This window comes from Melanerpes formicivorus, unplaced genomic scaffold, assembly GCF_026170545.1.
Source record: "Melanerpes formicivorus ecotype bairdi unplaced genomic scaffold, bMelFor1.0.p_v2 SCAF_3, whole genome shotgun sequence".
In the NCBI taxonomy this organism is placed as follows: Eukaryota; Metazoa; Chordata; class Aves; order Piciformes; family Picidae; genus Melanerpes; species Melanerpes formicivorus.
Genome location: NW_027142355.1, coordinates 3,776,009 through 3,800,102, shown reverse-complemented (window position 1 = coordinate 3,800,102; position 24,094 = coordinate 3,776,009). Strand labels below are relative to the sequence as shown.

Sequence of the window (24,094 nt, the reverse complement as noted above, 5' to 3'; positions counted from 1 at the left end):
GGCATCCTGGCCTGCATCAGGAACAGTGTGGCCACCAGGAGCAGAGAGGTCATTTTGCCCCTGTACACTGCACTGGTTAGGCCACACCTTGGGTCCTGAGTCCAGTTCTGGGTCCCTCAGTTTAGGAAGGATGTTGTGTTGCTGGAACGTGTCCAGAGGAGGGCAACAAAGTTGGTGAGCAGTTTGGAGCATGGCCCTATGAGGAGAGGCTGAGGGAGCTGGGGTTGTTTAGCCTGGAGAAGAGGGGACTCAGGGGAGACCTTATTGCTCTCTACAACTACCTGAAGGGAGGTTGTAGCCAGGCGGGGCTTGGTCTCTTCTCCCAGGCAACCAGCACCAGAACAAGAGGACACAGTCTCAAGCTGCACCAGGGGAGGTTTAGGCTGTAGGTTGGGAATTCTACAGAGAGAGAGTGATTGGCCATTGGAATGTGCTGCCCAGGGAGGTGGTGGAGTCACCATCACTGGAGGTGTTTAGGAGGAGACTTGATAGGGTGCTTGGTTGCATGGTTTAGTTCTTTGGGTGGGTTGGATAATAGGTTGGACACGATGATCTCAAAGGTCTCTTCCAACCTGGTCTATTCTATTCTATTCTATTCTATTCTATTCTATTCTATTCTATTCTATCATTTACAGATAACCAGTTATATTTCATGGGCCACATTATTTCTCAACTGCCTCTTAACAAAATGCTGCACACATTTGATTTGTGTTTGCAGAAATGAAGGTAACTGCAAAAACTTTCTATAAGGCATTATGGAAACAGTGAAGATCCAAGGAAATGCCCCCAGAAAACAAACTTTGACGACATTCCATATTTATTTATTAATTTAGCAATGGAACATTTTGCATAAAACTTGGGTGGAGCTATTCCTAGGAATAATCTTGTACAATAACATCAGACATCTCTACTAATCCTACAGAACATCAAAAGCAATGCTGGCTGCTATTCAACACTGGGTTCAGTGCCATGACAACAGATGGAATTCATGGCTGGGGGGGTGGGGGTAAAAAAAAAGACTTCCATCCCCCTGTCACTTTTTGTAAGAATCCCTAAAGAGAAAATTATGCAAACTAGTAGAAACTGAATGTAGAACAGGAATGCCTGCAAATGTGTGCTGTCTACATTTCCCCAAAACAGATTATTTGTGTAATGGAATGTAAGCAGTAAAAGCAGATAGGGCAATCTATTTAAATTTTTGCAAAGGGCGAAGAGAAGGGGAAGGGAGAATGAGCTGGAATCCTTTCCTCTCAGTTCAGGGGGAACAGACTGAAATTCATAATATTATGGTCACAGACATGTTTTGTGAAGAGATCATTCTGAGACATTTTAATCTAAATATGCATATTTTGCAGTAAAATTTTGTTTGACAATATTGTGATATCTTTTATTGAGCATTTTGGATATTATTGCCCTATAGCATAAGAAATCTACAAATTAAAGCCTATAAGTTAAATTTACTCATTGACTTACATTATCCATTTACAAGAAAACAATTGAGATAAAGAGGAATTGCCATTGTGAAATTAAAGTGGTGGTGGGCTCATTTCCTTGGACTTATTTTTTGTTTGGTTGGTTTGCTTTTGGCTTATTTTGCTTTTGGTTTGTTTTGCTTTTGGTTTGTTTTGGTTTTGCTTTTTTTCCTGTCCAACCAACAGCCTGTAGAGTTCAAGTGAAGAGTTAGGTGTGTCTGTTATGCAACTATTAAAGACCACTATTGCTTCAAAAGACCAGGCAGTCAGGCTTACCAAGTTTAGAAGACAAAATATTCATAATTTCTCATGCACAGAAAGGTCAAGTAACAGAAGGTTCTGTCTTGAAGGTAGAAATGAGAACTCTGGAAACTAGGAAGAAAGTGATAAAGGGAAATAGAGTCTTAAGAGTCCGGGTCCAGCAATATATTGGCCAAAAGATAGATTTTCCACTTTCTAAAATGTTTGCATGCTCAGATAATACGTGGAGCAGAATATAGAATAGAGATGGCAACTCTTGAAGGGTACTCTCTGGTTTCCTATCCCTGTGTGTAATAGAAGCAGATGTTCTATAAATAGATTTTCAGAATTGTGTTCACATTTTCCTCAGCAATAAAAATGTTCCTTTTCACGATGCTGTCCATCAGAACCATCTGTAGTATACGAGAGAAGCATGAGCAATTTTTTTCTCTGCAAGATGGTAGTCAGAGCTAACCATATGGTTCTGCATTCATTTTATTTCAGAATGCTTGTTTAGTATCCTGATTATTGGGTAATGTATAAAAAAAAAAGGAAAGTCCTAACATTTCCTGGCCTTGCTACATGAGCTGTAAGCAAACTCACAGTATTCTGCCTTTGCAAGAATACATATGGGAAAAAAACCCTAGCTAAGCATGTTATGCCTGTATGCTTGACCTTGGGATGGAATGGGATGGAATGGAATGGAATGGGATGGAATGGAATGGAATGGAATAGAATAGAATAGAATAGAATAGAATAGAATAGAATAGAATAGAATAGAATAGAATAGAATAGAATAGAATAGAATAGAATAGAATAGAATAGAATAGAATAGAATTAACCAGGTTGGTAAAGTCCTTCACGATCATCAAGTCCAACCTATTGTCTGACACTATCTAAACCGTGACACCAAGTGCCCTATCCAGTTTCTTCCCAAGCACCTCCAGTGATGATGACTCCACCACCTCCCTGGGCAGCCCATTCCAATGGCCAATAACACTTGCTATGAAGTGTTCCTAAGCACCCCAGCTCCCTCAGCCTCTCCTCATAGGGCTCGTAGAAGTTTGGCTCCTGGCTTTCTTGTTTTGGGGTCTTGACTGCATATCACTGAGAATTTTCTTTTATTTCACTTTACACAAGAGCCAGCCTTTGACAATAGCTGCAAAATTGTTTTGTATTTTCTACTTTATTTTCATTAGTTATGATTCTGAAATAGCACTACAATTTTTCTTTTTTTTCTGATATCCTTAGTGTTTGTGTCTGGTTCTTTGATCTGACCTATGGCAAGGGACAAGAGCAGATGTGAAAGACTTCTATGCCCAAGCAGTGTGAGCAGTTGTCTTCAAGAGCATTCAGTTGTGACATAGTTGCGTTCAAGAGCATTCAGTTGCAGGTGTTAGGTCTGAAAATGCAGTCAGGAGTATGAACTGTACATTGGTCCACTGTGTATACTATAATAGCATTTATTCGGCCTTTAGTTAGGACTATTCCTTCTGATGTTTTACACAAAATTTAGTGTATGACTTAATCTGCCTTGTTAAAACTGACTATCAGCCAACTACAGACAGAAATTAATCATGATGGACTAACAGACAAAATTACTTTTTTTTTAAGACTAAGGGGGAACTTAATGTTCTTATTAAAAAAAATATTCATTAACAAAGTTAACATTCTCATATAATGGAAAAATTCCTAATTCTGTGGTACACAATGAGACAGCCAATTTAGAAAGGGTCAGTGAGTTTCAGAGGTCCTTTTCCTCCTTTCTGGAGGGAATAAGTTCTTTGGAAACCTACCTTTTGAGGGGAGGGTGGAAGGCAGCAAGACCTATTGAGATGACAATGAGATCAAAAAAGAAGAAGTGATTATTCAAATCCCTCAGAGAAATAAAAGCCTGAAGTAAGAAGAACTGAACCCAAAAAAAAGGAACAGGCAGGGCGGGGAGCGGGCAAAGGGGAATGAGAGGCAGAAGCTGAATGCAGAGGGCAAGGCCTGAATGGGAAGCAGTAAAAGAATTAGGAGTTGAAAAGAGAAGGAGGAGGGGAAAGTAGAGCTGAGGAAGGCAAGAAAATAGGGAAAGGAACATGGTGGTGCATGAAGCAGAGACAGAAAGTTTGTTCTTCTCAGGCTATAGCAACTCTTTTGAATACTTTATATGATGGGTCTATGACACCGAAACACAGCTTAACCATGTTGCTTGGCCTGAGGTCAGATTTATCAAAGTTTCCATTTTTACATCTGTTGTCAGCATGGGCCATACTGGTGAGTGACAGGTACTGTAAATTTTCAGAAGGCCATGAGGCAGCACAACCAGTCCCCTGTTTGGTTGCTTAGATACACTAACGAATTGGATTAGGAATACCTCGCATCATATTTGAACTCCGCGAAGTTTCAAGTGTTGCGTTTCAGATAACAACATGACCAAACTCCAGGCATGCAAAAGTGAAATATTTATTTATTTATTTATTATTTATGAAAAAGCCCTTCTGGGCTGGAACCACGACAAGCATTTCATCAGACAAACTGGTTTCCTCACCACTTTTCTAAAATCTTCTGTAACCTCTGCTCTCTCCTCTGAATACCTTGTAAACACAGTGAATGATATATTTGATGATGTGTGCCTACAAAGGTGTTGATGATTAGTCCAGCAAAATGAACTGATACCTTCAATGTTCTAGCTAAACCTTAATACCAGGGCAGAAAGCATGTAGCAGGACATATTGTGATATCTCCCTAATGTGAGCTAAGATGTTAGCCTGAAATTGTGATATAGAAATGAACTTTTACAGAGAGTGTCACAGCACTGTTAAAACATGACAGCTTTTCCATGTGGAGTAACTCTGAATAGAATAGAAAATATTAGACTAGACTAGACTAGAACAGGTTGGAAAAGACCTTTGAGATCATCGAGTCCAACCTATCATCAGTTTGCCTGCCTGAGAGAATACACAAAACTGTCAGCATTCAGAAAGAAGTGCTTAAGTTCTGCGTGCAGTTGTTAGCAACTGGACTCAAAATATATGGTTAAGGATTGAAAGCAAGAACAGAACAGAATAGAATAGAATAGAATAGAATAGAATAGAATAGAATAGAATAGAATAGAATAGAATAAACCAGAGTAATATAACAGGAAATAATAAGATAAAGTGAAGCTTCTGATTAAATACAGTTTCTGGGAGAATAAGTTATAATCTCTGATAATGAAGGAAGTTAATAAACAGTGGTAAGTAAAAAAGAAAATCTGATTTACTGTAGAAAGAGCTGGAGAAAAAAAATCTTCTACTGAGAAAATAGCTCACAAAGTCGGTTTGAGAAATACAAGGTTGAATCAGAATAAAATGTATTTTACCGCAGGTAAGAATGCATTCTCATGTGTCCTGTAAGTTTGTGCTTTGTTTTGTCTCTTTCCCTTAAAATTTAGTTAAACTGCTTAAAGATGTGCTGTGTAATCAAATTCTACAAAGAAATAGTGGGAAACCTGTGCAAGTTGTCTGTCTGTCTAGATACCTGAAAATAGAATAGAATAGAAAAGAATAGAATAGAATAGAAAAGAATAGAATAGAATAAAATAGAATAGAATAAACCAGCTTGGAAGAGACCTTCAAGATCATTGCGTCCAGCCTGTCATCCAACACCACCCAACCAACTATGGCCACATTTGTGACATCTGGACAGATGGGTGCAGTTCAATGGGATGTCATTCAACAAGTCCAAGTGCTGGGTGCTGCACCTTGGCCATGGCAACCCCATACAGAGCTATAGGCTGGGGTCACAGTGGCTGGAGAGCTGCCAAACAGACAGGGACCTGGGGGTGCTGATCGACAGCTGCCTAAACATGAGCCAGCAGTGTGCCCAGGTGGACAAGAAGGCCAACGGCATCCTGGCCTGCATTAGAAATAGTGTGGCCAGCAGGAGTATGGAGGTCATTTTGCCCCTGTGCTCTGCATTGGTTAGGCCGCACCTTGAGTACTGTGTCCAGTTCTGGGCCTCTCAGTTTAAGAAGGACATCGAGACACTTGAACATGTCCAGAGAAGGGCAACAAGGCTGGGGAGAGGCCTTGAGCACAAGCCCTATGAGGAGAGGCTGAGGGAGCTGGGATTGTTTAGCCTGGAGAAGAGGAGGCTCAGGGGAGACCTCATTGTCCTCTACAACTGCCTGAAGGGTGGTTGTAGCCAGGAAGGGGTTGGTCTCTTCTCCCAGGCAACCAGCACCTGAACAAGGGGACACAGTCTCAAGCTGTGCCAGGGGAAGTTTAGGCTGGAGGTGAGGAGAAAGTTCTTCACCAAGAGAGTCATTAGCCATTGGAATGTGCTGCCTGGGGAGGTGGTGGAGTCACCATCCCTGGAGGTGTTCAAGAGGAGATTGGATGTGGCACTTGGTGCCATGGTCTAGTCATGAGTCTGGTGACAGGTTGGACTCGATGATCCTCGAGGTCTCTTCCAACCTTGGCGATACTGTGATACTGTGTGTTCATGAACCTGCATATGCAGAAACTGGACAGGGACTGCAAACTGAGTGTTAAGTACCTTGTCTTTGTAGTTTACTTTTACATATGCTTAGATGAAGCCATAGCTCTCAGTGCAAATAAAAAAGAACATTGTCTAAACATTTCAAAAAGTTGTTTTTTTTAACCCTTTCTCCAGCAGAGTGTCTTTATTGTTTGTTTCCTATTGATATCAGGCATTAATAAAAGAGTAACTAATACTTGCCTCCAAAGAAAAATTGTCCTAGGTAGAATTCCCCATGGCAAAATCATTGCATGCTAAGGACTCCACTGACCCTGTTCATACCAGGTATATGACTGCTGAATGATCACTCTGCAGTGGCAGCATCCACCCTTGAGAGTCTGTATTAATTGGATTTCACAGATCCCTTGAGGTCTGATGACTGCTACACAATGAGGTTCCTTCTGTCTCTTCTGGCTAAAAGATGTACACAAAATACTTAGATACACTACTTAACTGGTTTAACACTTGACCTTTTTGCTGAGCCAGGGAGCAGTTTAAGTGACCCGTCTTAGAGACATTCAATAAAAGTATTACAACTCAGAACTGCCACAGCCCATCATGGTACTATATTTAACATCTAACCAAGCACTGGCTGAGCAACAGTAATTGCCTATGTACACACCCTGGGATATGAGGAAAAAGAAGCTATAGTTGGATTAGGCTACAGTGAAAGAGATGAAAGGCAAGTTGGAAAACCTAATTCTTGCCCCAGGATCAGAGCACACTTCCTGACTAATACACCTGTGACCAACAAGTGAAGACCTGTGCAGCAGAGGTAGCATGTATGTCCATCCAAACCTGCAGAGTAACCATTGTTCCTCAGCCTGTCCTTGGGTCTTGCAAGGAATCCTTTGCACCTTCAAAGGATGCAAGGATCATCTCCTACTCTGGCTACAGAAGGGTAGATGCCAAACTCTAAAGACGTGGTCTCTTCAGCCTGCTTATTCTGCTCAGCTCTGATAACATTGTGGTCTACAGCAAGCCTGGAATAAAAGCAACATACACAAAACAGAGCTTGCACTCTCCAAGTCAGTCAGGCAAAGTCACATCTAACTTTAATAAATTTTCTAATATTGTGCAGCAATTTCTACAATTTGTTTGCATAAACATACCTGCCTACTAACACTTGTTTCTAAAAAGTCTTTGGTAAACCCAGTTTGCCTGCCTGAGAGAATACACAAAACTGTCAGCATTCAAAAAGAAGTGCTTAAGTTCTGCATGGAGCTGTTAGCAACCTGACTAGAAACATATGGTTAAGGGTTGAAAAGCAAGAACATATTAGAATAGAATAGAATAGAATAGAATAGAATAGAATAGAATAGAATAGAATAGAATAGAATAGACCAGACCAGGTTGGAAGAGACCTTGAAGATCATTGTGTGCAACCCATCATCCAACTCCATCTAATCAACTAAACCATGGCACCAAGCACCCCATCAAGTCTCCTCCTAAACACCTCCAGTGATGGTGAGTCCACCACCTCCCTGGGCAGCACATTCCAAAGGCCAATCACTCTCTCTATGAAGAATTTCTTCCTAACATCCTGTCTAAACTTCCCCTGGTTGAGACTGTGTCCTCTTGTTCTGGTGCTGGTTGCTTGGGAAAAGAGACCAGCCCCCACCTGGCTACAACCTCCCTTCAGGGAGTTGTAGACAGCACTAAGATCTCCCCTGAGCTTCCTCTTCTCCAGGCTAAGCAACCCCAGCTCCCTCAGCCTCTCCTCATAGGGCTTGTGCTCCAAACCCCTCCCCAGCTTTGTTGCCCTCCTCTGGACACATTCCAGCAAGTCAACATCTTTCCTAAACTGAGGGGCCCAGAATCTGGACACAGTACTCAAGGTGTGGCCTAATCAATGGAGATTTGCAAACCTAGAGGGAAGGTACCTGAAGACAATTAAGATTTGGGAGAGAAAATAATCATTTAAACTATCGTGAAGGCACATGTGCTGACAAGAAAGAAGAACTTCTGAAGAAAGAAGAGTTGTTTTCAACCACAGTATGTAAGGCACAGTATGTAACAAGATATTATTATTTTTTTAAGTTTTGTTTTTAAATATACTCCTGGTAGGGTCACCATGTGAATAGAGTGTGTAGCAAGTAATATGGGGCTGTGTGACTTCCATAAAATCCATATTCAGCAAGGCTTGCTTTCTCTCAAACAATGCAACATTCAGCTTATATGTGAGGGGAGAGGGCATTTCAGTGAAAAGAGAGGGCACAGAATGGGAAAGAGAAGCAACACTGGCACAAAAGCGGCAAAGAATGCCAATTCAGAAGGCGGGTGTGAAAGTAAAATCTGCTTCCATGCCTGCTACAGCATATATTACACAACTGGCACTTACTTGGCAAATCACCCACTCAGGCACTGACCTTGGCAGCATCACAGGGATAACCTCTGTGTGAGGAAGGACTGTTCTTCAACAATGTCTCCAAAATGTTTGGCACAAAAGTACTTTTTAAAGAAAGCAAGCATTTCTTCCACTTTGTATTTCAGTTGAAAACCAGCATTTCTTTTTGGCTGCAGAGGAGACATCCTGTCCATGACTTTTGGTATATTCTTCATATAGTGTTCCAGAATATTTGATATTGTGTACAAATGCCATTGCACAACCATCCCATTTTGTGGATGTTCCCATGTTAGAGAGCAATGGGTGTATTCAGAGACTTGCTCAACTTAAATGATCTCCTTGTTAATCCTTTGAGGAATTATGACAGAGTGCTTGGGGCTGCAATGTCCTGGTCGAAAGTATTCTGAAGGAAAACTAGAAAGCATTCCAAACGAGATGTGTCTCCTTCACTTACATGCTATCTTGTGCACAGTAGTTGAAGAAACATTAGGGATGTTAGTAAGGGTAGCATTTTATTTCTTTAACAAAGCAAATCTATTCATTTTAATGGTTTGCTGGAGGTTATATGCTTGCAATACATGCTCAAATCATGTAGAAACTCAGTGCCCGATTTAACAGACTTGAGAATGAATGCCATGAATTTGTGCAAGCAAAGATAGGAATATAATCAAGGCATCCCAGGCAACCAGCACCAGAACAAGAGGACACAGTCTCAAGCTGTGCCAGGGGAGGTTTAGACTGGATGTTAGGAAGAAATTCTCCATAGAAAGAGTAATTGCCCATTGGAATGGGCTGCTCGGGCAGGTGGTGGAGTTGCCATCATTGGAGGTGTTTAGGAGAAGACTGGATGGGGTGCTTGGTGCCATGGTTTAGTTGATTAGGTGGTGTTGAATGATGGGTTGGGTGTGATGATCTCAAAGGTCTCTTCCAGCCTGGTCTATCCTATCCTATCCTATCCTATCCTATCCTATCCTATCCTATCCTATCCTATCCTATCCTATCCTATCCTATCCTATCCTATCCTATGCTATTACAGTATGTACCTTTGGGATAGTTACTTTAAAGAGGGATGGGTTCACAGGAATCCTAGAATGAGACTGTGTGTTTTTAAGTGCACTCCAAGGATGAAAATCAGTCTTCTGGGTGAGAACATAAGGCTCTCAAATAAACTTGGAGTTAATTTTGAACATGATTGGAATTATGGATGCTAGAAAGAGCCAAATGTATTAGTCTTCCAACTTGCAAAAATGAAAGTAAACTGAAACAGGGATGTTTATTACAATGTAGTTTAAATTAATTCCTACAGATATTCATTTCTGTTTGGTCTCTAAAGAATAGCTGAAGTTCTCAGTGAAGCCAAATAGGTTGTCTCCTTGCTATGCACAAAAAATTTGCAGTTTTTGAAGCAGGAGAATGAAAGCTACATACAAATACATAATATCGAAGTGAATTACACACTCTTCAGTGTCTCCCACAGAAAGTCTGTCTAGGCAGAACATAAACATTACTTTAAATAATGTAGGAGTAAATACTATCATAAGTTTAAAAGGGTAGAGCAATTCTGAGAATTGTTCTTGATAGGAAAGATTGCACCAGTACACTAGCAGATATTTGTAGGTAAACATTTTAAGAAGCCTTCTAAATAGTGTTTTGCCCATATGCAGCTCCATACTTACTACCAGATGGCATAGAAATGGCATCACATGTTGATTTCACTCTTTTTTACTTCTGCTGTCACTCATTCTGATGAATGGAGGGTCACAGCCAAAATAACAAGTTATGGAAAATGCCTGGGGCCCAGATGGGGAAGCAAGAGTCATTTCAGGTTCTAACTTGTCCATTTTAATGATGGTGGGAAGTAACAGAAATAGACCTAATCAGATGGGATATGAAGTTGACTTTCCCCACCCTTCTGCCTTGGAACAGGCAGGTGTTCATTCTGGACAGGATCTTTACCACGTCTTTTCCTGTGTCTCCGTGCTCTGAGGATGTGTTTTGTGCTGGCAGCCCCAGACTAGCTCTGCTAGCCTCAAACACTCATCACAACCAGACAGCATACAGATTTACTGGAGGACTTCACACAGCATTAATTCAATTCCATTATCTTAAAAAAAGAGCATGTCTGTTTAGAAGACTGTGAATCATTCAGGATAAAGAATATTTTTAGAGCATGGGCAGTAGGTTAAAAAAATGGGCCTAAAGGCCAAAAGGGAAGAAATCTTGAACTCTATAGTTTTTCCAGGTGAAGATTTTCTTTGCAGCTGTTGAAAAAGTTTCTAGCATCTGTCTCCCTCAATTTATCTGCCTTGGAACTCAGAACAACATTATTCCTACCATGGTTCACAGGGAGGTGTGCTGTCTTCACATTTAAGTGATCTGTCCTTCCACTGCAAGGTAATGTCAGAAAATCAATAGTAGGGAACCTCAAATTGCTGTCTCCTGTTCAGCGTATTATAAGCCTTGCTTGCACCTCAAATCTAGGGGTCTCTGCAAAAAGTAATGCTCCTGTATGCTAGTGCAAACACTGCTTGCCAGATAACTCAGAGAGCTTTCTTTCTCACAGCTGTATTGCTGTGGCTTGTAAGTCTTGAACTCTGTCTTAAAGGAGAAGATGTCTCTTCTCTGCCTACGATAACCACATTCGGCTTTTTGGATTACAGTAGAGATGACTGCTTCACAGCCTAAAAGCCATCACAAGCAAAATACTATGACATAAAATCCAACAAAGATTTCTGGTGAACAGACATCAGCAAGTAACTGTAGAACTGTGAACAATATTAGTGTTTGATCCTGCTATTTAAAGTTCTTGGACTCCTTTATTTTATAGCAATTTCTGTGTTTTGTCATTGTGGTATCTGAATGGCTCCCAAGATTCCCATGAGGAAAGCAAAGAGTTATCCCAGTTGGAGGGGAAGCAGAAGGGGAGGCTGAGAGAAGTGGCAGTCACTCAGAACATTTGCAGAACAGCCAAGATCCCAATCTATCCTTCCTCCTCTTTATGAGTTCCCCATCCTTCCTTCCTTTTACTAGACTGTTGGCCAAATAAATATGTGCCTTCTATCCAAAGGTCTTTCTCCTGGTTTTATCATCGTGATCAAGCTAATTGGGAGCAGGAGGGTAAATGAGGCATAGCCAATGTACATGGCATGATGCCCAGCTGACGCTACTATTAAGCTGATGCCGGAAAAGTTAGGAAGCCATAGCCTGGCACTGAATAATAGGCCTATTGCAGCTCAAGTGTGGGGCAGAGAGAGATTTTCCTGCAGCTGGCACCTTGTCTACAAGTGGTGTACAAGAGAAAGTAGTGAATGATTTGGCTTTTTATGTTCCCTGTGTTCATTTATCACAGTTCATCAGGTACCTGTGAGTCTGACTGATGACTCCAAGTAAAAAACAATCATATCCCTTAAGAGAAATGAGTGACAGATGAGGAATATGCTGCAATTATTATCTCCTCTTTCATGGATTAGGTTGGCAACTTAATGGACTGTGCTTTTTAACTGATTTTAGTTCCAGTTCCCTGGTTTTATATCTGGCATGAATATCTTTTAAGTTTAACATTGCTCGTGATGCAAGATAACAGCTAGCATCATAAATAAGGAACACTAGAGATAAACCAAATTTTAATTTCAAAATCAATTTGTTCAATCAAGATAAGGTACCTGGCACCTCACTCAGCACTTTTTTCCATTAAAAGCCTGTGTTTGCCCAAAGGGGAGCATCTGTTAAGATCACTGCTGCCACATGGAAGCCTTTTCCCATATGTACAAAGTGAAAAGAGGACATAAATCTTTTCATCACAAATGAAATGTGTGTGTTAAACTAAAGAGAAAAACAGCTATGTGGAAGCCAAACTCTGTCTGATAAATGTAGGTGAAATTTGCCTTTCCCTCCATCTACATGTAGTCTGATCTTCTCCAAATATGCCAATCTGCTCTGGGCACCTGTGTTTGGAGGGACGAGGCTGAGCTTCTTGAATGAGTCATTCAAGTCACCAAAGATTTTTATGAAGCTTCAGAGCTATCAGTGGGTGAGTTACTGCTCCGTTGGAGATGGTGATGATTTACAGGAAACTTGTGGGTAATTAAAGGCTACACAGAGTGGTAGCCATTAAAAAGGCAATTATTTACTATTGATTAACATGTTATGGTGAGGCTAATTAAGCAGAGGAACAGCTTATTCTGTATTTGATGGATTTGCCATTGGTGGGAATTTTCTTCAATGTCCTCTGCCATTCTGCAAAGTATATGCACATTCAAACAGGAAATCACAGCTAAAATACTTATAGCCTTCTTTTGTAATGAATTGTATTTTATTTAGCACACCATTAGCTTCTGTTTCTCTTTTATGGTGCCAGAACTGTTAAAGGCTTTTGTATACTCACAACAGAAGCAATTGCAACATTTCTTTGGGTGGAGCAACTCTGTGGTAAAGCATTGCTGATCTGTGTGTATCTCCCTTTCTCACCACAAGTAGGTGTAGCCAGGAGGGACTGAAGACTGACTCATGACTCCTTTGCTGTACTGCTGGTTTTGTGTCACATCTAAAACACCTTCTAATTGCAGAAATGTATATAAGGATTTTCCAGATAAGGTACAGAACTGGTTCTTCAAGGTTATTTTCCTGTCATAAGAGCACAGAAATCATCTTGGGAAGGATGGAGGGGCAGGGGACAGATGCATGACAGAGCCATGATCAGGAGGCTCTTGGGAGTCAAAAGAGTCATAACTGGAAAAATATCCCTATGATCCCACACCACTTCACTGGTGTCTAACAACAGTGGTTAATCCATGTTCAGAACCCTGGAAAGAATTACAGCTGCATGGGCACTTTCCACACCATCATATTTCTATTTCATGTTTTTTAGAGGTTCCCTGCTACTCAGCTCCTCACAGCAGCTGCTGCTGCTGCTGCTGCTGTGGATTTGCAGCTGCTCTTTCTGTGTGGACTCTGCTGCCATATGGCACCATAATTCTCCCTTACTCACAACTGCTCTGCCCACTCTCCTAGTATTCATGGCATTATTCAATAGTACATCACTTTGTTCTTTGAAGAGAATGTTATGTGTTTTGGAAATTAATCATGAATCCAGTGTTTTTATTCCACAGACTCGAAGGCTTAACTAAAGTGATGCCAATTCTTTTGTTCTCAATTGTCACCCATTCTGTGCAGTATGAGGGAAATTTTCCTCTATACATCCATCCTTACCTGGTCTGCAAAGTTCTGATCAGTGAGCAAAAATATGTCCGCAAATACGCTGTCTCTGGATACAGATGATTTGTTTAGCTGGGCTGGGAAAGTTCACTCAACACAGTGCCCCAGGAAATCAACATCTGTGTTGTAAGTGACCTGAACTCCACTTTCACAGTATATCAGTTCATTTACCGCTCTTTAAAGTCAGGATGCTCTGGGTAGTCAGGTTACTTTATGTCTGGGCTTAGAATGGAATGGAATGGAATGGAATGGAATGGAATGGAATGGAATGGAATGGAATGGAATGGAATGGAATAGAATAGAATAGAATAGAATAGAATAGAATAGAATAGAATAGAATAGAATAGACCAGGTTGGAAAAGACCTTTGAGATCATGGAGTCCAACCTATCATCCAACACTATCTAATCATCTAAGCCATGGCACAAAGTGCCCCAGAACACCCAGAGCAGAAGTCAAACAGAGATGAGAATGAAAGGAAAAGGAATTTTTTTTTTTTTTCCTTTCATTCTTCTTCCTTTTTGTTATGGCCTCTCTCCATGTTTGTTGTATGTAAGTGTTCTAATGATCTCCCATTTCTTCTGATAAGACCTTCAATTAATAACACAGCTGTAGCAGGCATGTGGGCACATGCTTTTATCTGTCAACGGTAAACACCACTGTTCTTGTCCTATCATACCCTTATGCCTTTTTCTAAACCCAAACCAAACCATCAAAAACCAAAGCAAAAAAACACACACACACCTCCCAAACAAAACAAAACCAAAATATTAATAGAAGATGCTTATAGCTTTAATGTTTCCTGTCAGACAAAAAATAAAGTCCTATATTATACAAGATAATGTCTTTGACTCATTTGGTCACCTACTATTCCCCCGGCAGCAAAATCCCTATTAAGCCAAGAGCAACCTGTTTGAAGGCCCGTAGGACTGAACAGTTACACATTTATATCCAGAGTTACAAAATGTCAACTGATAGCATCTTTGCTTTCTGCTTTGTTACAATGGGAAGTGCCTCACACAGAAAACTGGGATGGCATATAAATAATAAATGTTGTTGAGTAACAGCTGGAGTTTCTCAGGGTGCCTGTGTTCCCCTCATGAAATGCTTCTCTCTATGATTTAATAGGGGTGTCTCAGAGCAGAGATAGCATATACAATTGCAGCTAACCAAACAGTACTTCTGAACAAAAAGGGTCACTGCGTTGCCTGGAAACTGTTAATCTGTCCAAAACTAAATGCTTGTTGTTGGAAACCCATGTTAATTTGTGCTGTTTGTGACCAGGAGCAGCTGTGGGATCTCAGCCCAAGAGCAAGATGCTGGTTTGTTGGCAGAAGGAATCCTGCTGTAGCTGTGAGGGCCTCTTCATCCCACATACAGGATCACCCGGACAAGGTAAATGACATTTTACTGCACACCACAATGCTACAGAGTGGGAGTAAATCCCAAAGTCTCTGCATGTGGGAGCCAAGAAACAGCATACTTGTGCCTGATCCTGTAAAACTGTTCTGGACATTACGTGGCTATCATGGCTCTGCTCTGAATGCTGTTCATTTCAATAGGAGCACAGCAGCAGCTTCAGGCTCTGAGCAAGAGGCAGGGATTTAGCTTGAGGATGACTTTGGTGCATATATTAGTAAGCCTGTTTCTTTGGTTCAGTGGTGGAGGAGCATTATGGACTTTTCCCTATGATATAATGTCATAATTAGTTATGAGAACCGCTGAGCCTATTATAAGGGACATTTTATGCAATCATGTTTACTGCAAATTTGTTCATGCTTCCAAGAACAGGAATATATATCCAATTATTTTTAGAGTGGCAATTTTCTCCATGCGGGTTTAATTAGAAAATAAATAAAGAGAAAGTAGGGTTTAGTTTGTTTTGCTTTCTTTTTACAATCTCACTTGTCAGAAAATAAATAGCATAAATGTTGATGCCTTGGTAGCCTTAAAAATAATAACAGTAAGCAGTAATAACAACACCCAGAGACAAAGGTCTCAGAATAATTGAACCTTGAAAAGAGGAATATTCAATAAGAGAACAGCAACGATAAGGGTTTGGGTTTTTTGTAGGTGGGAGGGGTAGCACAGTGAGTCACATTTTCTTGAAAGCCATGACTCTGTTACTTGGACTTGTATTGAATTTGACCTCATTATGTAAGAACAGCTGTTGATTTTGATGGATTTGCTCTCAGATTAAGGTGTTTATTTAATGACAATTAAGTGGCAGAATTTAATCTTTTGATGAATACAGATAAAACTTTATTGGGAAAGACAGATGAAAAAAGGTAGCATCTTTACAGCCTAGCTATTTACCTAACCTCTTAGACACTGATCTTCCCAGGCATATCGTTGAAAGAAGGCTTGAAAAACACACCTTGACACTCATGTACACTTGTCCTGAGGAGACAGGTGACTGTTTCCCACCCTGAACTGAAATCAGCAGTTGTGTCCTCTTTGCATCATTCATGGCCTGTCCTTTAACCTGGGAATTTCTGCCCATATCTTCTTTCCTTCTTATATGCAACACTTTTTTTTGCTGGAGCAACTGAAAACTGCAGCCCTTCAGAGCTGTTTTGGTAGCCCTTCTTTGGATACCTTGCAGTTGGGTACCACTTGCCTGAGATACGTTTGCAATAAGACTAGGATGAGGATGAATATAGAGAAATCAAGCAAGGTGAATTATCGAGGGAGATTTAAAGGGGAATAAATCTTATAGTACCTAAGTAAGTAAACATTTGCAACAAGTTAGAAGCATTAACTGGAGAAACACACACTGGAATATAAAGAGGCTGCATTACTCTATCAGTAGGTAATGTATTACCTTATATGAATATTTAAGTATGGGTAATAATGTGGTACATAAAATAACATTTGAAAAATCACTGTAGTGAAGGCAAGATATTGGAATAGAGCAGCATATTTATTATAAGCTAAGCAAGTTAGAGTAAAAAAAAATAATTAAAAATACAAGGAACAAAGAGTTAATGTAGCGTTTCATAAGTGAACATTGATTTAACTGGGTCCATATTGACTCTGCTCCAAAATGTAAAATAGAAGGGAAGAGAAGGGAAGGGAAAGGAAGGGAAGGGAAGGGAAGGGAAGGGAAGGGAAGGGAAGGGAAGGGAAGGGAAGGGAAGGGAAGGGAAGGGAAGGGAAGGGAAGGGAAGGGAAGGGAAGGGAAGGGAAGGGAAGGGAAGGGAAGGGAAGGGAAGGGAAGGGAAGGGAGAAAGGGAAGGGAGAAAGGGAAGGGAGAAAGGGAAGGGAGAAAGGGAAGCGAAGGGGGAAAGGGAAGCGAAGGGGGAAAGGGAAGAGAAGGGGGAAAGGGAAGAGAAGGGGGAAAGGGAAGCGAAGGGGGAAAGGGAAGGGGGAAAGGGAAGCGAAGGGGAAAGGGAAGCGAAGGGGGAAAGGGAAGCGAAGGGGGAAAGGGAAGGGGGAAAGGGAAGGGAAGGCTTAAATGGGAGGGTAGGGGGAAAGGGGAAGGAAGGGGTAAAGGGGAGGGTAGGGGGAAAGGGAAGGGGAAAAGGAAAGAGGCAGATCTTTGCATATGTAGACATGAAAGTATTTTAGCAAAACAGGGTGAATCATGAATTTAATTACAGTGGAAGTGCAAGTAAAGTGACTGTAATGCTGTTATGGAAATGTGACTGCGATAAACTTATTCACATGACATTCTGTTGCTAATTCAATTTGCATGCACAACCCCAAAAGGCTAGGTTTAGTTCTGTTGCTGCAGATATGAAAAAACAGTATACAGGAAGATGTGTTTTGTAGCTCTTTCAACAGTTGGATATAAAAAAAAGCTGGTTTCCTTCCTAATAAACAATATATTTACAATAAAATAGATAAAAGCACAATTTTATAACCAACGCTGATGTTCAGGAATGGTAAATATTGCATTAAAAAATCTAAGCATCCAGAGTAGAATTCTGCATGAAAACTCATGTTGTAAATGTAAGAAGAATAAACCTGAAGAAAACCTTGGTGACATCTAATAAATCTAGGGGAAAAGAGAATTTGCTCCCTGTGTGGCTTCTCTGTTTCTCATCATTATGGTGGAAATATTACTACACCCACACTTCACAGCCAGAATTGTGTTACTAATTAAAATGTTAATGACTTCTGTAAATAAGACTACACATTCGCTCTTCAATTCTGTGCACTATATGCACTAAAATTCCTGTCTCTGCCAACCTTGGATTTTTGTTACAGGGTGGTGAAAGGTCTGGAAACTGCCTATGCTGCAGTGATCTAATTAGTTTTAGAAGAGGCAGTTTAGGGATCTGTTGTTGAGATTAGATAAAAATTTGGTAAGAACACAAAATTTCTGCTACAAGGTAACTATGTAAAGTTATTTTTTGTTGCTGTTTTGTTTTGGGGTTTTTTTGTGGGTTTTGGGGGGTGGTGTTGTTTGTTTTGTTTTGTTTTGTTTTTCAGGTCTCAGAGTTGAAGATAGCAGTCAACAGCTGGATGTGCACAACCATGCAAGCTCCTGCTGGAAAAGGGCGAGCTGTGTGTCAGTGTTGCCTGCAAAATAATCCCATGCTAATTTTTACCCACTGTTGGTGTGTGAGATAAGTGTGGAAGAAAGGACTGAAGAGTTCCTCATGTACACATGGGAAGCAGGTGATGCTGGAATGATCTTTACATCTTTGCCAATGATGTGTGTATTGTACTGTTCATGGATAAGTCTCTGTGATGCCAACACAAAGCTTCTGACACTATTGTAGTAACAGGAGTACTGTACCAAATAACCTAATTTGCAAGAAGAAGAAACAAGTTTAAAATGTTTCATTAGGACTTGAACTTCTTCGTATCATAGCCTAAATCGCTTAGTAACTTACCCAGTTGGAAAGAAATAAATAGCCATGTTCTGCATCAGAAGAAGCTGCTTTGGCAAGACAAAGCATTGAGGCTTTGATTTTTGTTTTGAGCTTGGGTTTTTTTTTTTTTGACATTTGGCAATAGAAACCACTCTGAGGATGTAAACATGGCTGAAGTGGTATATTGCAAGTAATTTTTAGAGAAGCCCTGGTACTGCCAAAATGTAGTCATCTGTGGGCAAGAGGTCTGTGGTAGGCAACTCTCAAAGCAGCTGCCTGTGAGATTGTGCTCATTCCCCAGGGGACCAAGCCACAACCAAGGCTGGCATCTCTTCCAGCTGTTTGGAGGCTGAAGACCGTGGCTGGACATACAGTGCCCAGGGCCTGTAGATCTCATAGCAGCTTCACCTCACCAAACCACCCACCAGCTGGCTCTCAGAAGAACCCCAGGTACACATCCCCATGCAGAGGTGACTTTCTGTAGTGGTTTGTTAAAAGCCTTCATACTAGTGGTGGAGTATTTCTGTTGTTTGCTATGGCCAGGTCTCTTCTCCCAGGCAACCAGCACCAGAACAAGAGGACAGAGTCTCAAACTGCACCGGTTCTTCCCAGAAAGAGTTGTTAGCCATTGGAATGCACTGCCCAAGTTGGTGGTGGAGTCACCGTCCCTGGAGGTGTTCATAAAGGGATTGGACGTGACACTTGGTGCCATGGTTTAGTAGTCATGAGGCGTTGGGTGACAGGTTGGACTTGATGATCTTTGAGATCTTTCCCAGCCTTATTGATTCTATGATTCAATGATTCAGTTAGTTGTAGACAGATAGTTGTAGACAGCAATAAGGTCTCCCCTGAGCCTCCTCTTCTCCAGGCTAAACAACTCCAGTTCCCTCAGCCTCTCCTCATAGGGCTTGTGCTTCAATAAGATCTAAACAGCATGGTGAATGGTATTTTGATATCTAGTGCTCTGTTGCTGAGAATAGAAAAAAAAAACTTCTGACAGGAATATTCCCTGTGAGCACTGTGAGAAAAAAAATCAGAATTTTTTCATAGGTAAAATAAGTCAGTTTTCCTCTGCAGCGGGATGTCTCCCATTCATCTTTGAGAAAATGTAATTTGTGAGACTTCTTTTTATTATATTGCCAGAATTATATTATTGCCAAAATTATATTGCCAGAAATGTTTATTTCCCCCCCCCCACTCTCTATCTTAAATGTCTCTTCTAATTTTTCAGTCAAAATTTCCTCACCTGTCTTTTTTTATTGTGACTCAATTATATCAGACTTTCTGAATTTTGCTGAGAGAGTTTCAGCAGTTTCAAATCTTTTTCTAACATAAAAGGGATTTTTCTAACATAAAAGGGATGTATTTCTGTGTGTAAAACAAAACAAAACGAAACAAAATTCAGTCTAACAACTGGGAAATACCAGGCAAGGAAAGACACTATCACTTATATATGAAAAAGCATGTAAGTATTTATTTTGATTCCTGCAGCCACATTTCTCTTTGGTTACGCTAGCTTGCTGTCTACTCATCCCCTTAGCATGTGCACCCAGTGCCATCTGGGCTTGCCTTTTTTCTTTCTCCCTTCTTCTTCTCAGTGCAAAAGAAACTCAAAATGAATTTTGAGAGCACATAGAAAAAAATGTTTCAATATATACCTTATCTCATAGCTAGTGTAAAGGAAGTTAAATCATCAGAAGTGAAGTGGATATCAGCTTTTCCTCACAGCAGAATTTTGTAAACATCATTTAAATGTTTAAAATGAAATACCTCAGGAATTTGTTAATCAAACCTAATATGTGTGTGTGAAATTAATTAGTTAAGTGTGCACTTCATCGTCCCACCATGCTTAAAGGAGCGCTGCACCCAGAGACAAAGATCTCAGAAACAGGCAAAATGATGGACTAATAGAAATAAAGTGAAAATAGGTTCAACACTCTTTATCTAACTTATGTGAGTTTTTAAAGAGGATGAGCATTAGTCAGGGCTGTTTCAGGATTCACTTTAATACATATTTGATGAGATTTGAAAGAACTCAGACTTAGAAATTCTCTTTCATTTAGGCTTTTCTAAATACTGAAGTGGAATCAACTTTGGATTTAAAGGAATATTAGCTCTCTCCTCACATATTCTGTCTAGTCTTGTGAGAGCTGCCCATTGTACCCAGATACAACAGTTTCTTTAGCAGTGCTGAATCTTAGACACTAAAGACAGCCTCTCCTCAATGGGGGTTACTACAAGGGGAAAAAGAAATTTTCAGTGCGTCAGAGAAGGGACAATCTAATCCTCTTTGCTGGTACATCTGCTCTGGCAGTTTTGCTCTACAAATCAAAAGGCATTCCATTAATTAAAGTTCCTTTTTCTTTCATTTTTATTCAGCTCAAAAAAAAAAAAAAAAAAAAAAAAAAAGGAAACAGAAAAAAAAGGAAAAAGAAAAAGGTTTCAGCCCACTTTAGTCACAAATATCCACCACTAGATGTGTATGCACTTTGTCTGGTTTCCACTTTTTCCTCTTTCTTTCTCCTTCTCTCTCTTGCTCCCTCTCTCTTTCTCTTTTTATGGAGAACCTTCTCCTTTGGCAAAGTGTAGTACATTCAGAGAGCCTTTACAAAACAAAGCTTTCAGTTCTTGGTCAGCAACAAACTCATCTTTGTTCATGCAGTTCTATTAAGGAAAGAAGGCCAATTTTATGCAGGTTTCTATGGTCTGTAGCACAAAGGCATCTATCTGCATGCAGGCTATCTGGCAGGCACACAGCAGACTATGAGATCATCTATTTTAGTGATCACCAGATGCAATGAGAAACTGTAAAAAAAAATTATAAACTGGTTTATAGACTGCTTTTATTTTTGCAAACACTCTGCACTACAGATTATGCATTGTTTTGTGGACAGATAACAAATGCAGCTAATGGGGGGCCTTCACATCTACATCTCAGGACCTGGTCTGCATTGTCCTCTATGAGGCTAGGTCTGTTTTCATTGGATGCTAATGTCATCTATCTTAAGCAGGAAGTGATGCTCGACTGCTTTATCCCTGGGGCTTTAACTGTTGTCTAAGGAATTCTGGCCCTTTATTTGATGGACTTTTACTGTGCTTTTGCAACCATCCACTATTATTCCACAGTGGGTGGCCAGCTATTTAATACTTGCCAATTGTGTCGTACACTGCCCATAAAGCCCATGTACTGTAAATTCACAGCATGAGAAAAATAAGAATATTTCAGAATTTCTCCTGAGAGAGTAGGGATGTATTTTTAGAAAGGAATTGGAATAGAAGGGCTTTTGTATAGATAAAAGAAATTACTCAGCATGTTATTCATTTAACTCAGTAGTGTACAACAGTGTAACATAGGGAAAATCCAGCTCTTACCTGTTTGTCTGTTGGGCTATCCTAGGCAAAATGCATAACCTGATCTAAAACATATTGAAAAGACCACCTTTCAATCCAGTTGGGTTTGAGTTGGATCTCAGGTGAAGATGGATGTATGTAATGAAGGAGCTGGGCTGCATTTAGGTGCAGAGTTCAATTCATTGTGTTTCCTCATGTATTAGTATGGGGAGATGTGAGTGCCTGGGTAGAGAAAGAGTCAACTAAAAACTGTTTTCCTGAAAGACAATATTCCTGCTATGGACAGTCTCCACCTTAGGAACAGGTAAGCATACCAATTAGAAAGGGTAGTTGGAAGTTGCACTATGCCAACCCTTGCACAAGAAACACCTTGACCTTATTTTCAGGGTGCAGTTACTGCCAGGAAGCCTATGGCTTGTTGAAGGATAGTGTCAGGATTGCTGTACCATGTTAAGTTACCACTTCCCTAAATCTGAAGGTCAAGCACACTTTACCTGTGTCAGAAGCATTATCCTGAATTTATCAGTGCAATTCTAAAACGTCAAACCACTGGATTTAGAATTTGTTTTCTGAAAAGACATTTTCACAGAAGACACTGTGACACTGTGATACTGTGATACTGTGATACTGTAAATTCTGACCTAACTAATGTGATCCTGCAATCAAACCACCTATTCCTCAGTGCATGCCTTTTTGAACATGGTGTCCATTCTTAGGTACAGAGCAATGCATTTAGAACAAATGAATGTATCATACTGCAGCAGAGGAGCTAAAATGCTACAAAGGATGACATTTCACAGTATCACAGTATCACTAAGGTTGGAAGAGACTTCAAAGATCATCGAGTCCAACCTGTCACCACAGACCTCATGACTAGACCATGGCACCAAGTGCTACGTCCAATCCCCTCTCGAACACCTCCAGGGATGGTGACTCCACCACCTCCCTAGGCAGCACATTCCAATGACAAAAGACTCTCTCAGTGAAGAACTTTCTCATCACCTCCAGCCTAAACTTCCCCTGGCGCAGCTTGAGACTGTGTCCCCTTGTTCTGGTGCTGGTTGCCTGGGAGAAGAGACCAACCCCTTCCTGGCTACAACCACCTTTAAGGTAGTAAACAGGTGACTGTCTCCTATCTGCCTCTCCAGATGAAAACCAGGCTTTGCCTTAGATTACACACTTGTAAACGTCCTAAAAAGTGAGGAATATACTGTTGCTTTGTATTATTAGCAATATTGTATTATTACCAATATCTTATTATTAGGAATATTATACTATTAGTTTGTATTAGCATAACTGTTCACTAGGGTCAGCCCATGGCACCAGCAATTTCATAAGTGCTGGTGAGAACTCTGTGTGTATTTAAGATGATCTCTCACATCGTCTTCATCATTTCTTATAAAAGCCAAAAACTAAGCCTTGTTTTGTTCTCAGATATGAAATAAATTCATGCCTTCAGTAACACCTTTGTGAGTGGGCGAGAAGTGAATTATATTTCAAATGAATTATTCAGCCACCTACTCACAGTTTTATGGATGACTAACCTGTTATTGTGTCTTTTCTTAGTGCTGTTCACAATTCGTAGCTTCAACACGCATACATGCATCATGTGTGCACACACATGATGCACACAGTGAAAAAAAGGCAAATGCCTAACCTGGCATAGCTAGAAGAAATAAGGAAGAGAAAGTGTGAATATACTGCCAGTAAAACATTCTCTCTGGAAAAGAATTAAAATGCCTGTTTGTAAGATTATTCAGAACAATACTTCAGAGTATTGAGAGTCCACAGCTATTTCTAAGGATAAAGAAGCAAGCTTCTGTGTGGATCTGTTATCCATTCAACAAGCCACTGTGGGATCATTGGAGGAACTTCTGTCTAGTATGTAAGTCAGAAACCATTCATGAGCTGAATTCATAAATTCTGACATCCCATTAATTTCATTTAATAATGGTGGAGTTACTACAGGTCAGTCATCTGCCATGTGTGTCATGTAGGCCTTCAGAACAGGCTGCATGCAAGGCTACATGGAAAGTAAGAAAAATTTGACTATACATAAATTGCAAAGGAAGAGTCACCTAAGCCTCGGCTGCAGAGCTTAACAGGGTAAGAATAGCAGTTACTGCTTCTGAGAGGATG

At 40.4% G+C, this 24,094-nt stretch overlaps 1 long non-coding RNA gene across 1 annotated transcript in view; it reads left to right on the top strand.

The window, feature by feature from the left end:
- The window catches only part of LOC137454859 (uncharacterized), a 39,009-nt gene extending 15,355 nt beyond the window's left edge, over window positions 1-23,654 (top strand). The window contains exons 2-3 of the long non-coding RNA XR_010990695.1: window positions 15,066-15,176; window positions 18,219-23,654. This is a non-coding gene — a long non-coding RNA (uncharacterized lncRNA). The remainder of the gene's footprint in view (window positions 1-15,065; window positions 15,177-18,218) is intronic.
- The last annotated feature ends 440 nt before the right edge of the window (window positions 23,655-24,094 follow it).